The 16471-nt window shown below is 31.6% G+C and overlaps 1 protein-coding gene across 1 annotated transcript in view; it reads left to right on the forward strand.

The window, feature by feature from the left end:
* Window positions 1-16200: 16200 nt before the first annotated feature.
* LOC137931908 (mucin-4-like) overlaps window positions 16201-16471 on the forward strand; it is a 37059-nt gene continuing 36788 nt past the window's right edge. The window contains exon 1 of the mRNA XM_068775426.1: window positions 16201-16281. The gene's annotated coding sequence lies outside the window, so the exon portion shown is untranslated. The remainder of the gene's footprint in view (window positions 16282-16471) is intronic.

The following is a 16471-nucleotide window of genomic DNA, read 5'->3' on the forward strand; positions in this document are numbered from 1 at the left end:
TATGACCTTGTTTAGATGGTACTAAAGGTTAGATGCATACTGCTTACCATTGATTATAATCTGTGAAAGACACCTATGTGCAGTAGTGACTGTCCGACGCCCAACATCTGGTTTATAATACGACTACATAATACAATACATTATTTTATTAACCTTACAATTTGTGTAATGTTGCGTTAAATAAACAAATTTCTTTTGGCTATAGTAAAGAGGTGACATTTTTTATATATGTTCCACAGACATTAACGTCCGTGCCTGTATTTTATATTTACGTTTGTTATTTGCGATTATTTATTTACAAACGTTTTTGCATGTTACAGTGTTTACTGTCTCTAGATGTATTTTAACGATGCCCTAACAATGTCTAGTTTTTAAATTACGTTTCGTGCGACCACTTCCTCATCCCTACTCCATATTGCAATCCTCAGGTCGTATGCCAGTATCAGTGCGGTGGTTGCCAAATTCGCCACATCGATGAATCTTGCGATCGCATCTTGTATCTAAAAATAAGTCTCTTAATTTATCTTAACAACGTCCAAACTATGTTGTTTTTAAGATTAAGTTTCGTGAAGACGTGACGTCACAATAACTTATTTCTTTATAACAAAGGTCGATTAGACTCGGTCCCTTCGGCCACCCGTACGGCTAATTCAAAACCACTACAAGCACCTATTGTTGTTCTAGAAAGTTCCATCTCAAGTCAGGCGATGGAAACCGCTATCAGTATAAATTTATCACCGTAGAAAGTAAACGCTCTTGATGTTTCAAACTACTGTAATTTGCAACTGGCATTTACGTTCCTAAAGGTTACATAATTTTGCTTTTTCTATATAATGCCCTGCGGTATTACCATAAATTCACTTTTTATATATAATAAGGTTGTGTTGTTCTTTAACTTTAACGTTCTAACTTATATATATATATATATATATATATATATATATTTATATATATACATATATATATATATGTAGTATATGTTTGAATAATATATATATATATATATATATATATTATTCAAGCATATACTACAGTCGCCACGCCGCGTTTGGCAGGATGATTATCGATCTTTATCTAGGTATTTTTTAATTACTTATATATCGTAAATTGAACAGTATAATATATTTACCAAAAATAGATATTTTGTAAAATTTAGAGATGAAATATGAATAGATGTCGTGCAGAAATAGCCGTTGGTACTTCTGCGTAGTCTAAGTGTTCTTTTTTTCTTTATTTTGGTGCGCAATTAAAAGGTGTATATGGATACTAAATATATTACGTGTTTACTAGTTTATATTAAAACGAGTTTAACCAGTGTAAAGTGTTCTATTGAAAAAAGTATAATTCACTTTTTTTCATTTTTTTTAATTCATTATTTTTTTAATTCAAAATGACGTTCGGTATGAAATAACAAGACTTTAACATGATTAATGCATACCTTATATTATATTTCAGCCATATTGAATGAAATATACTGCATATAATTCTAATTCTTTTATTAAAATTAAAATGTACTCTTGTTGAATTAGTTTCTATTCCTATAATAAGGAATATAATAAACCATTGATTTTTGGGATATGGTGTATCATATAATAATTGTCAAAATACAAGCTATTTATATGAGCAGTGGTAGTGATTAGGATTTACGATCGTGGGTCGCGGGTTCAATTCCCAGGATTTATTATATAAGATTGTCACTGCTCACAAATAGGTTTTCAGCGGATAGGCAGCAGCATTCTCTGCATACCATAATCCCACACTGCGGCCGCCAATCTGTCTCCCAAGCGTGGGTAATATGATATATCCCCCATAAATATCTTTGGGACACGCCTATACCTTACAGTAGGCGTCTACGGCTGTAACAACAAGCTATTTATTCACTCCTTAACCGTTTTTACAATTATAAACAATCACCATGAAAAATATTTCATGTCTAGAACAGATGCACTATTAAAAATATTAACATTACTCAAAATTAATTATATTGTATTATTATGTATGTAATCAGATTTCTAATTAAATAAATATTTCTTTAAAAAAATAAATATCTGTATTACAATCCCACGATACGATTATAAAAATTCCCATACGCTTTTTCATTTAAGAAATTTGAACTGAATATCTAAATTTCATATAACTTAAATAAGGAGTCACTGTTATTTGAAATACATAAAAGTATAAGTTCTATTCAGTGCAGAGAATAAACAGAAGTACCTAACAATAGGTCGTATAATAATGGCGGAAATGATTACAATTGTTAAAACATCACCAGCTTTCATCATCTAGACGACACTTGAATTAACTTAGATCGTAATGAACAAAGCAGGCTATAACAATTGAGATAAGTATCGTAAAATGTAGATCATGTGTCATCTGTTTTGAATCAAAATATAAAAGTTAATCTAATATTATTAAACATGGAAGGCAGTCGATAAAAGTGAGGTGATGAATGAGAGGAATAAGAAAATGAATAAATAAATGACATGGAGAAGAAAAAAAGATGGAACGCGTGTTATTAAATAAGCGAATAAATATTAATTTCTAAAAATAGTGCTTTTGCCCTACATAGGGGAAGTATAAGAGGCCCCCCAAAAGAAAGAATAAATATATATTATCTTATCGGAATGCTTAACATAGATATCTGAACTAAGGCTCGTTAAGAAGCATTTATATGTATATATGCTTTTAATGTGAATATACGTATTTATATATATATATATATATATATATATATAAATACGTATATATATATATATATATATATATATTTATGTTTAATTTTTTGACGGTATGCACACGATATAAAATAATATCTTTACTGCGAAATCTACACACTACTTCCACAGACATTACTGTCTATCCCTTCGTTTTTGCGTGTTCACTAAGTATTTAAATCTATTTACTAACGTAAATGGTAAGCCATTTAAAACTAAGTTAAGGTATATATACATATGCTTATCCTATGAAAACTTATATGTGAACAGTTGCAATCCTACATAATTAATGCATAAACTGAATTATTCAACATTATATCCCGTGCATCGAACCCGCTACCTACAATGCTCTACATATATATCATATTCCGCTAAATAAAGCGATGATTTACCAAAGACATTGACAATGATGATTAAATTAAGTTCATCTTATAAATTTGGTTTTTTGATGATTAAAATGTCAAGGTAATGATGATAAAAAATACTTCAGTTTTTTAATTCTAATATTAATAAGTTTCGTGAACCATAAGACAATTATGGCAAAAACTACAATATATTTAAATAGATACGCAAAATCAGAGTGGAACCGCAAAAACTATTTGGTTCAACATCGTTAAGCCCAACATTTCGTGACAATCATAAATCCAATGATATTACGAATAAAACAGAATTAACATTAGAAAGTAATGTCGTGTAATAACCCGAGGAGGTTTACCCTGGTTAATAGTATTTATAACGATTCCACTCGTGACGTGATGCGTCACAGTCGTTGCTCCGATTCTGTGATCATCTTTGACCCCAATGCATGTCGTGATGCCTGTGCCCTAGATGCTCGGAAAAATGTGATTTAAAAACACGCCTTGCAACAAGCACTGCCTTGAAAACTAAACGATACCGAAAGTTCCGGAGTGATTTTTATAATGATAAACATATTTAAGTCAAATTTCTAGTTTAATGACATTTTACATTTAAGCTAATACGTATATAATGTACTTTTTAAACTGGATAACATAGAATTGGGTTAGATTCGTAGAGTTTAACGCTAGTTGAACTTTGAGTTGAAGTATGATTTGATTTCATTTCCTTTTCTATATCAATTTTGTATTCATTTCATACTCTGTTGCTTATTTTTTAACTCATACTTCTTAACTCTATGCTTAGTACTGTTTTATTCTTTTCTTAACAATCTTTTTTCTTATCTCCACTTTTGTGTTTTGCTTATCTCACAAGGTTTGGTATACTTTTGTTTACAATTATATACCTAAGTTTGGTTATGTTTGCTTCTTTATTTTACTTCTTTAACTCATCGTTTCAACCATAGGTCATCCACCATTGGACAAAGACCTTTCCTGTAGATTTACAATAAGATCAGATGTAAGCCTATATCCAACGTTCTTACGATATTAAGTATCCACCTATTGTGTAGATCCGTAATTTCTACATCAGAGCCTTGTCTATATTACAATAATGTATTCTCAAATATAATTCCAAGAATGGAATTATTGGATGCCACAGGATATGCCTTTGCACAGTACTGTTGGATATCTGATAAGAAGGAAGAAGGTTTCACGGGCAATCCAGGTGTTCATTCAGACACTGAAGACTATGAAAGAGGTAGTAGTGAATAGAAAACAAATAGAACAGAATTTTGTGTAAGTCCAGAAAATTCAAGGATCGACAGGAATGTGATTTTGTAAAATATTTTTTGGGACTATTTCAGCTGTGATTTTATCCAATGATACAGCTTTTTATATATGGCCCCCAATAGCGGGGGCCTCTCGTACCCCTAACTTTTTGGGATCAGGGACTTTATAAAAAAAAATTTTCAGTCTTTTCTTTATTTATCACTCTCTTTCACGCGTCACAATATCTTTCATTCTTTACTTTTGTCCTTCACAATATCTTTCGTTTTGCTCTTTTATACCTTCTTTCTTTCCTCGCCTTTCTTCCATCATCTTCTTACTCTAAGGTGGTACCTAGCCACCACATTTTATTTATTTTTATTCTTTAATTATATCTTACATTTATTTTGTCTTATTTACACATTGATTTTACTTTCTTAATTCTTTATTACACATTTCTTTTTCTATTTCTTATTATTAGTTAAGAATTTATTTTGTTCACAGTTTATTAAGTACCTTATTCTATACAGTTTTATTTCTTTCAACCGTATCACTCGCCACCCCACGAGGGAAAGATAGGAATGATGGGCGAAGGTTGTCGTCACCCATCATAACGGCGATGCTCTCTATGTCTATCTTTAGCTTTGTTTCAGTCTCTAGGGCTACTCTAATGATACCGCTTTCAAGCATTTAGTATGTATGTCTATCATTATTACATAATATCTATGGTCGTTACTAGTCGTAATGGTTTGATTACATGCGGATAAAACACTGAGACAGTGGAAGACTTTCTAACAGCGTTTCGAAGCATATCGATGAATTATCCATCTTCAACAATTGATATAATTGTTAACCCGCGTTCTTAGGACTCACATCAAATAATTCTGAGACTGAATTCCACTAGCCACTACATGCACGAAGCGAAATTTTTAATCAATAGAAGAAGGAAAAACTAATTGATCACCAACCACAAAGCAGCCACATGCTTTTATGATCAGTTCTGAAGTTCGATAAAGCAGTAACCGAAACAATACACGCCGCAGAAGACCGGCACAGATAGTGCAATATATTGTGAGAAAAATTTTCCACTACGGTTCACGGTCCTTAGCAGTGAGTGATACCCAAAAAGGAGAAGTTTGAATTTAGAACAAGACTAGTTTTTCAACATAACGGTTTCTTTAATCAAATGCTCGTGTTGGTAGGTCTATTATCTTATTTAGAACTAGCTGTGCCCGCGACTTTATGTAAAAGCAGCCTAGGTTACTCCTTATTACATCAATTACCTGCCAATATAAGTACCTGTCAAAATCAGTCCAGACATTTCAGAGACAGGCCGGAACAAACAGACAGACAGACAAACAATTTAAAAATATGCAAATAATTTTGATATATCTACCATATATATTCACCTGCAATTAGTAAAAAATGGTTACTTTAATATTACAAACACAAATTAGTATAACAATACTTTAAAACATGTCACACTGAATCGACAAAGTCAAATTTGAGACACATACATGCTTTGTAAGGATTATCTCACGAAAACTAAGAAATATCAGTAATAGAATCAGTAATAGATATAGTTGTATTATAATTCTGAAATATAATTAATATCATTATCCAATTTATTGCGGAGACATCAATTGTAAATAACAATGATCTTGTTAGAGCTAAATTGAGAAAAAAGATTAAACTCTCTCACGCTCAAACTAAACTCTGATGCAAAAAACCAACAAAGAGACGTAGAATCACTTTATTATTTCTTTATGTTTTAAATATGTCTGTTTTCATGTTGATTGCACATCGCGATAACATGACACAAACGGAGAATTGCGAAATAAATTTAAATTAAACTTAACAAGGTAACAAAAAAATAACTTTTACTCAAAATCAGTATTTTTGTTTCGTTTTCATTTAGTTGGTGGAATTACATATATTTATCACATAAACCATCTCGTTTGGGGTTCTCTGTTGTTTTTTATTCGTTATTTTATCCTAATCTATGACAGGACCTTACAAAGTAATTTTCTCTTCAGAACCCTGTTCTTCATTTTTCTTCCTCTATCCTTCACATAACTTCGCATTCTGTCTTCTTTCTTCCTTTACAATATCACTTCTATATGTTTACATGTCTTTATTTAAATATGAAAGCTAAGTAAAGAATGTCAGAACCAATTGGCTTTTTTATATTTCCGTTTAGGAATGTACTGTTGTGATAAAAAATTAAGGTGAAATGGTCATTTAAAAGTTCCTGGCATTAGAAAAGCAGGTAATTTTTTTTCTAGGCAGGTAGGACTATCCATCTATCTATAAGTGTCTATATACTAAAAGTTGGAATATTATTTCGCTCAGACCAATTCATTTTGAAGGATGTATTGTATCTTGTGTTATAGGTGTTAATATCGCTCATTTTTTTTTAAAAAAAAAGATAAAAACACTTTGCTAATAAAATAACTTTATGCGGTATTACTCATATAACTATTCGGCTATAACCTTTATTTACACACATATATATATATATATATATATATATATGTGTGTGATATATATATATATATATATATATATATATATATAATTTTTAATAATTAAATGTATATATGTGTATATATCCATCTAAAATGCGTTTTATTTGTTATTGAACAAAGTTGTAAATCGAAAACTATGTATCAAAGTGTAATTTGTACCAAATTATTGACTACTAGAAAAGCAAATAATTATCTTCATTTCCAATTAATTCTTCGTGTCAGAATTTGATCTATTAATAATTCATACGCGAAATTTTCACATGATTTTTTTACATTGATCGCACGGCTATTATTTACTGAAACGTTAACGAAATAGAAAATTTAGTGGCATATCACTTACTTTATTGCATTTATACGTGCGTTGTTAATAAGAAAAATATATTTCACATGCAATTGTGTGTAAATTTATGCGAAAGTAGATGTGTAATTTGAAGCATTATTTTTTGTATGTCCGCAACTAAAATAAACTTTATTTTATAATGCTCTTCGTCTAATACTAGATGGTCCTTTACTAGTACATAGTCATCTAACAATATATTATAATCTACTTGTACATGGTCATCTTCTTGTACATAGTCATCTGTTAATATACAGTCATCTACTAGGACACAGTCTTTTACTAGTACATATTCATCTAGCAATACATGATCACTAACTGGTAAATAATCATTTATTGGTACACGGTCATCTAATAGTAAATATTTATCTACTGGTACATGGTCATCTCCTAGTATATGGTCGTCTACTGCTACATGGTTATCCGTACATGATCACCAAGTAGTACATCTGCGTAACTTATTCATTGTGATGACGTCAGTAGCGATGATGGGTCATTTAACTTGTTATCATCTGACGATAGTATAAAGCGATAATGATGGTAAATAATGACTTGTATTTTTTATTGCAGCACCACGCAAGAATCGCCGGAAGTCATTAATGGAATCGTGAAATACCGCCCGCCAGATTAGAGATCACACGCCAAGCTTTCACAGCATCCAAAGATAAATAAGCGAAGAAAATATTTGAGAAGAAAATTTAGAGTCGTTTCTGAGAACAATCTGATTTAAAGAATAACATATAAATCAAAGTTTAACTACTTGTTCTGTCGATCGTAAACAAATACTCAATATCCATTACCGTCTCAATTCAGAAACGGAACGTAAAATAATTGATGGCAATGCGAAGAGAAATGCAATAAAACGCGCAATGATAGCCGTCCATTGATGTTAAAGCGTAAGAGTAGATTTTATTGACAACTAAGGTTACTATTTGAAGGCACCTAACCTCAAAGGTCAAACAAATTATAGGCTTTTGTTCGAACGTGACTGGAGAATCGGATGATAGAATTTAAATGCTTGAATTTTAACTGCATATAGAGGCAACGTAATTCGAAAGTGAGACAAATTTTAAGAGACTATGACGTAATATTGTCGGAGTTTTGAATGAAGGAACGGCAAAAGGCATTATGCGGAAAAGGGTCCAATGAAGTGGATGGGTGAGTGTGATTTCTATAGCTTGTTATGTAAAATCTGTTTACTTACTTTCGGATGAAAGTCGATGTAAATTGTTATTTGTCAGTTGATGAGTTGTACAACTTTAAGTGAATTTTTCTTTATTATTCAACGTTACAAAATATAAGAAAATCTTCCAGAATCTAAGCAGTTTATTTATAAAATTCTACAGGTATTTTATGTTTTTACATTCTTGAGTAATACTAATTGTTCATATGGTAAGTATATAGTCTGTGGCATATTTATTTCTCCTCCTAGTGTTATACCCTTCACTATCGAGGATCATGATCCTTTTAAGAAAGTTAGTCATGTACGTAACGTTACTTGTGTGTATTACTTCTACTGCGTAAGAAAAGGACCAATATTTAGCCACTTCCGCACATGCAGTGGTAGTCATGCAATAAAATGCCACAGACTCTGTGTTTGGCACTAATCGGTGTAACATAACTCCTGAAGATGCCCCGTGGAGGGGTGAAACACGTGTTGAGTAATTTGGCGGTGGCGTTTGTGTGATTTGCATTGTTAGCCGCATACGCATTTATCAACGGGCTGGCGGGCGGTGCATTTTATTCCATGACTACCACTGCATATGCGGAAGTGGCTAAGTATTGGTCCTTTTCTTACTTAGGGTGGACTTCCGCGAGGTAACGCCTAATTCCATTAAATACTTCTACTGCGTCAACGAGTGTGTTTCGGAAATGCTCTGCGAATGAAAGCCATCTATTTACTTTACGGTGTTCAAAATTTAAAGTTTATCTCATTATTTATTTATACATATTTATTCATTCGTTCATTCATACTTTTATTTATTAATTTACTCATTCAGTTATTGATTATTATTTTACATATTTATTTATATATTAAGTGTATTATTATCTTTGAATTAAGTATAGCGACGATTCATTTATATCAAGTTACAGAACTACAGCGGTGTAATGTGATATTATTATACATTTTTAATCATTTATATTTAACAATTGTGACGTCATGATAGGAATGTAAGAATAGCCCAATATGGTAGAAACTATAATCAAATGCTCTCTTACAAAAGATGGCAAAGGCATCTTAAATACCAAAGTACGAATAATTAGAATTTCAAGAAATTATTAGTTTTGATTAGAAATCTATAGAAATAAATTAAATTTGAGTGTCTGATTGTAATATTAAAATATCTGCTTTTTACTAGATAAATAACTTTCAAATTTTTGTACATTTTTAAAAAATGTTGTATGTCTGTCTGTTCGTTCCGGTTCATCTCTGAGATGGTTAGATTGATTTTGACGGAACTTATAATGGCAACAAACTCTACTTTTATTTAAGAAATATTCTTTGAGGAATAAAAATTAAATAAACTAAATATTTTTTTTGTTAAATTACATGAAGACACAGTAAAGTTAGTGACGAAATTAATTTTATAACACCAACCCGGTAATAAAGTATTAAGAAACAGTCCGAGAAAGACCTAAAAAGGCCCTTGATCTTTGCCTTCCAAAACATAATTTAAGTAAAGCGCCATCTATGCCATGCCTACTCAAACTACTGAAATCTATATATACCATTGTAAAGGTAACAAAAAAAACTACAAAAATATATTGTTTAAATTAATCTTTAATTGTATTAAGAGTTCGCTGGATATTTTATAAAATCTAAATATTGTTTTAATTATAATACATAACAATAAGAATTGAATTTGCTCTTACAATAAAAAAAGGCTTATTTAAAACAAATTTCACTTTCATGTTGTTACAATTTCAAACAGCTTAAAACACGTAAATTATTGGATATATAAGAGATTACGTCCCGTATATTTACATAGAAAACGCTGCCTTATTTGCCGATCGATAATGAAATGCTTTCCTGTCCAATCGCTTTCCCTCTCGTCTGTACTACTGTTTAGTGTACAGATCATAGCCATAAGCGAAGCGGGTAGTGGACGCGGGTATGTTCATTTAGTATTATTTAGAGTTCAGTTCTTAATATAATTATCATACATTTATTTAACAATCTTTTTATTTAACTTTTAATTAGTCTCGTGAACATTTTGGTTAATTTTATTAATGTTGTAAATGTAACAACAATACCGATAGAATGCTTGGTATTTTTGATGCGTTTTTACATCTGTAACTTTAATACCTTCATGTTTTTTATTTATTCATATTCTTCTTATTCGAGGCGCAAACGTCAACTTTATACTGAAGGCATTCTCTATCAGTTAATCATTTGAGCTATGCTTAAAAAAATCCTGAATACTTGTATAAGGATACAATAACAATACATTGTTATAGAACTGTAATGTGTTACATAAATAAAGGTTTAATTTACAATAAATATTTTTAGGTAATAGTAGCCTAGCAGTAGAGATCTGAGACTTGCGATCTTAGGTCGAGGGTTCAGTTCCCAGGATATAATCTTATATAATTCACACTTTGTGCATTTATTACAAAGAGTTACCACTGCTTACAAATATATTTCCAGAGCATAGGCAGCAGCAACCTCTGCGTTTTATAACATCACCAGATCGCCAAATCACCTATGAAGTGTGGTGATTATGGTATATCCCCCATAGATATCTTTGGGGGGAGGCAAATGCCTTATAATGAGCGTTAGGGGGCTGAAACAGTGACGATATGTTTTATACGTACAGAACATGTCGTAGCTATATCTGTATTTCTTTTTTCTTAGGCCATTGATGAGTTCATAAAAATTAATTAATAAGGGCCCGCTTCGCCTCTGCTCTGTGTGTGCTGCCTATACAACGTAGTACGGTGGAAAATCGCAGCGTCGATATCGCTCAGCATTCTGTACCATTAGTCTGATCTCAGTCGAAGATTTTACGCGCTTTCATGTGAAATCGCAAGTTATCTCTTATTGCGTACCATTACTAATATTACGTACCGTGGTTACACTTCATAAGACCGGATGTCTCAGTGGTAAAGCACTCTATATGTAACAGGTTCGAATACAATATCATTTCATGTCAGTGGTATATTTTTTTTTGACATAAAATAAAAGTTGATGTATCTTTTCAGCTGTAGGATGTACACAGCTGGGCATATGAAGCCTTAATTCCTGTTTTTAAAGGTACGCCTTCGTTTCGCTGGCATTGTGATAAAATTTGAAATCAAAAATGTATATCAATTACGGGTTTTACATAATAATTATTAAGATTGTAATGCCCTATCTCGTAAACACGATAGGAGAGATTAGGGGGAGAATACAAGAGGCCCCTAGTAGCAGGAGAAATCTGCTGGGCAAGAGGTTACTTACGTTTTACTATTTATCTTCTCATTCTCCATCCGATCTCTTCTATAAACCCCTAGCATACCTCTCTATATAGGTCGTTGAGCGACCCTGAATGTGCCAATAAGAGCCAGAGTAAAAAATTAAGTTTCAGTGTCGAACATCTTCTCAAACATCTATAGTAAAATTTCGTCATAATGCATTGAGGGAATTTAAAAAACTGTTTCCTGGTTTCTCGAAAGCTGTCATCTTTAGGTTTGTAGCAAAAAATTGGCTATCGTACAAATTTTGGGGGTAGTCCTATATCTTGCAATTGTCTATCGACTGAAAGCAAGATACAAAAAGATATCCTCAGCCTTGAGTTAAATTCACTTATAATTATTTTGAAAAATAAAAACTAGGGTTATATGATCATCTTTTTCTCTAGATATACAAAAAAAGTAATTTTGTAGATTTGTAGTAAAAGTGGTTTAACTAGAAACATGTTAACTATTATTTTATATTTCACGTGGATCTTATTAAAATAAATAGTTTTAATAAAACGACAACGTCAAAGTACCGAATAAAAATAAATATATAAAAGCGCCCTCTAGAATGTGAAATTGTAAACTACACACTCATATGTATATTGTTTACATTGATTCTTATTGCTATAACAAATGATTACTTGAAAAAGTGAAAAAAAAAATTATGTCTCTAACGAAATATTACCAAAATTTATTAGTGGATGAAATTTGATTATTAAATGCATAGGAGATAACGTTGTTCATAGTAAATTATTCTTTTACCTGTAAACAACTTAACTTTCTTTGAGGTATAATTGATATTAAATCAAACAACATAAATTAATATTTAACTGATTTTATTCTGTTTATTATATTATTATACATATCAATATTTCATAAGTTCTTTGTGACATTAACTAATTGTTCATATTAATTTTTAATTCAAAAGTGAAACGCAATAGTTACACAAAATATGGGTAGATGGCGCTGAAAACAACTAGTCATTGTCTTGAGTACTCTAACTTCTGTGCTATACAGACAATTTTATTTATTTAAAGAAATACAAAGAATGTGTAAAATAATAATTATAGATTACAAAATTAAATAATATGTTTTCATAATATTATTACATAGGAGAATTTGTGGCATTGACAAACTTTTTTTTCAATTTCGAAATTTGCTTTCAAATTTTACAGTAAAACTTTTTTTTTTTTAATTTTTGATTACGTTGTACAAACCTACCCAGTGTCATTATTTTTCTTATGATGACTCATACGCAAGTGATTTTGTAACTTTGACCTATTTGTATTGAACTTTTAAATTGAAGACTGTAGGCTTCTAGATTTGAATACATATCATTAATTACTTACTTGAAATATAAATATTTAAAATAGAACATTATAAATAACAAAAGGTAAGGTTACATATATCTGTATAAAATTGATGGTTTTTTTAAGAAATATAGATTGTAACCATATCTTTTATTTTTATCGAGATCTAATTGTACGTAAATATAGGGTGACTCTTATTTATATTTTAATTAATTTATTTGTATACAATTCTTACACATGCTCTCCATTAGTCAACCTTGTACCGAAGAGATAACCAATAGACAGATCTGTAAAAATTCGAGACGGAAATAGACGATATGTTAAATATCCAAATAATAGTTCAAAATAACTTTATTCCAATAGTCATTTATTTACACTTTTGTATCGTCGATTATTTTAACACTATGAACAGTAAGTTACGACCGGCTGGAAACGCTGATCTGTTGAGATGAGCCGATTAGAACAAACAATTCAACAGTTCCTCTTTTGAATGAAATTTCCTCCTTTTTTCATGTGTACATTATAATATTAATCATGTAATAAAGTCAACAAACCCAGTACCATACAATACGATCAACTAAAAACTCTCGAATGTTATAATACATAATTTTAAGCGAACAAATATGCATAATCTAATAAATAATATTTCCATGTCACAATGTTAGTTACCGTACTCCTCCGAAACGGCTTGACCGATTTTTACCAAATTTTATATGCGTATTCAGTAGGTCTGAGAATCGGCTACTATCTATTTTCCATATGTGATAAGGGTTGTTCACCATTAAAAATTTGTTTTTAATTTTTTTGCCGAAATTCTTTATTTTTATTTTTTATAATGTGGCATTAAAAATACATACAACTCTAAATTTTCACCCCTCTACGATCAACCCTTTAATTTTTTTTGCAAAACTACGTTTACGTGATCAGCTAGTAGTTAATAAAGGCTTTTTTTTCTTTATGGCCCTCGCTATTGGGAGCCTCTCCTACCCCTGTTTTGTTATAATTTTTTCATGGTTTTATCTTTATTCTACACTCACTTTCATTCTTCTCAATTTCTTTTATTCTTTCCTTTTATCCTTCACAATATCTTACTATTTTTTTTTCTTTCATTCCTTCTTGCTTTCATCGCCTACATTTCCTCATCTTTTTTACTCTTAGGTGGCTAGGTACAATTTTATTTCTAATCTTTATTTTATTCTTACATTTCTATCATTATCTTTTATTGTTACAGATTTGTTTAGATTAGACTTTTTTCTTTTACATGTGTTTTATATCTGCATTTTCGTTCAAGTTTTCCTATTTTGTTTTATTATTTTTTATTGCATTGCAATAAAGGCTTCGATCGATGTGCATTTGATGTGTTTGAAGTTATGCTGCTAACTGATCTAGGCTTTGTGCAGTCCGGGGACTAAAATTTACGCTGGGTGATCGTACACTAGTTACAAAGAAGATGCTCACACGCAGAGGGACTATACCAGGTGTGTAGTGTAGTGTAAGTTGTGCGAAGCGGGGACTACTCTCTGCCCTCGCTTGAACGCGGGTAAGGCGGGCGCGGCCGACGATTTATGTGCAAGAGAGTCGATCGATGTAGTTATAGATCCACAGTTCGTATGAATTATAATAAGATATTGCACGTTTTCTGTCGATTTATGCAAGGTTCACCCTATCTAAAAATCAACGGCTTCAGAAATAATAAATAAGCTATATCATTTGCTTTGAATTAAAGCAAATATATCAAATATTGTTCTCTGTCTAAACAAGCTATGTACTATCAGAAATTATTGGCCAGTGGCATTTTAATAGAAAAAATAAATTAATTTAAAATTCAGAGGGATTATCCTATAGAGGATGATTAAAAATAGCTCTGGCGTCATTTTTTACAAGCAATTGTAACTTAGTAGCCTTCTAGACAAGAGTGAATGGATTTCATATGGGAAACTATCTTAGGTCTCTTCATCGGTTATGATCAGGCGAGACAGAGGTCAAACATTTAATGGATTCAGGCGTTACATTGCGGAAGTCCATCCTAAATAAGAAAGGACCAATATCTAGCCACCTCCGCACATGCAGTGGTTGTCGTGCATGACTAGTGTGACTCGGTGTTTAGCACTAATCTGTGTAACAACTCCTGAAGATGCCCCGTGGAGGGGTGAAACACGTGTTGAGTAAATTTACGGTGGCGGTTGTGTAGTTGGCATTGTCTGTCGCATGCGCATTTACGAGCGGGCTGGCGGGCGGTGCACTTTCATGCACGACAACCACTGCATGTGCGGAGGTGGCTAGATATTGGTCCTTTCTTACAGAGGTCAAATGCTTAGCCTGTAAAGGATAAAAAAAGCTGTAAAAGGCTTAAACATTTTTGTTAATAAATGTTTTACACACACATATATGTAAACGAATCCGTACTCGAACTTTAATGTTTAATAAATTATAGCTTTTATTACAGTAACAAGTTAACCAGATGAAAATGTACCTCATTGAAATATTATCTGAATCACATATATACATACATATATAGACTATGTACGGTCATAATTTATTTAGGAAACTTTCTTCTGAGAGACTTTAATTATCGTTTTATATGGATTTACGGTTATTTTTTTATTGATTGGATATTTATATGGATTTTACGAACAGCTTTCTTGTCCTGTACAAATATTATTTCGTATCGTACTGTAAGACAAAATTACTTAAATAGACAAATATTAAAACTGGCTTTGCTTCCTAATTCTGTGAAATTAAGAATGTAACAAACATGCGCTTAAACACCTCAATCCTGGTGAAGATTTGCCCATAAATAAACGACATTCTTCACGAGATCATATCGTGAAGAACAAAATCAATAGATTAACGAAAGTAAACCAATGTTCAGGGGTCAGACAACATAGATGGCCGCTGGAGTTATAAGTTTCTGATGTGGATGCCGTGGACCAGCAAGCGAAGGGAAGGCTGTCCAGGTATAAATTTAAATGACAATAAAGGTCATCAGAAGACGTTATATGCATGTCGCTTCAAACCAATTCAATCATAAATCTGCGGGGAAGGTATATCCATCAGTGAACAACCTATTTCTGAATCAACTTAACCCTTGACGAAATAAATATATAACATGTTCCCGCGATGTCCTCGTAACGTCCCCGCAACGTCCCCGTATCGTCGCGTGTAAATGGTGTCGTATAAGAAAACATTAGCAAGTAGACCGTTGTACCGTTACCTCGTCCGGCTCATCAGTGTACCCGTGAACGTTGTGGTTATCGCTCGTCTTGCGATCTTCCGTTCCCCGGTCCGGACCGACGCTTTAATACGGGCACAACGGGTTTTGAATTAACGGTAAGTTTAACAAGTTTACCATGACCTATTATTTATAATGTAAACAAAAAAATTTTATGCTTTTTTTTCTTTTATATATACTTCATTTTGACTTATTATCTGTATTTAAATAAATAAATTTGACATATCAGTTTCTTGTATTAGCCAATTAATATGTTCATGTATAAATTACTAAACATTTTAATATTGA

The sequence above is a fragment of the Battus philenor genome, unplaced genomic scaffold (assembly GCF_028537555.1).
Source record: "Battus philenor isolate CCGP_79_NKW_IND1 unplaced genomic scaffold, ilBatPhil1.0.hap1 SCAF_11, whole genome shotgun sequence".
Lineage (NCBI taxonomy): Eukaryota > Metazoa > Arthropoda > Insecta > Lepidoptera > Papilionidae > Battus > Battus philenor.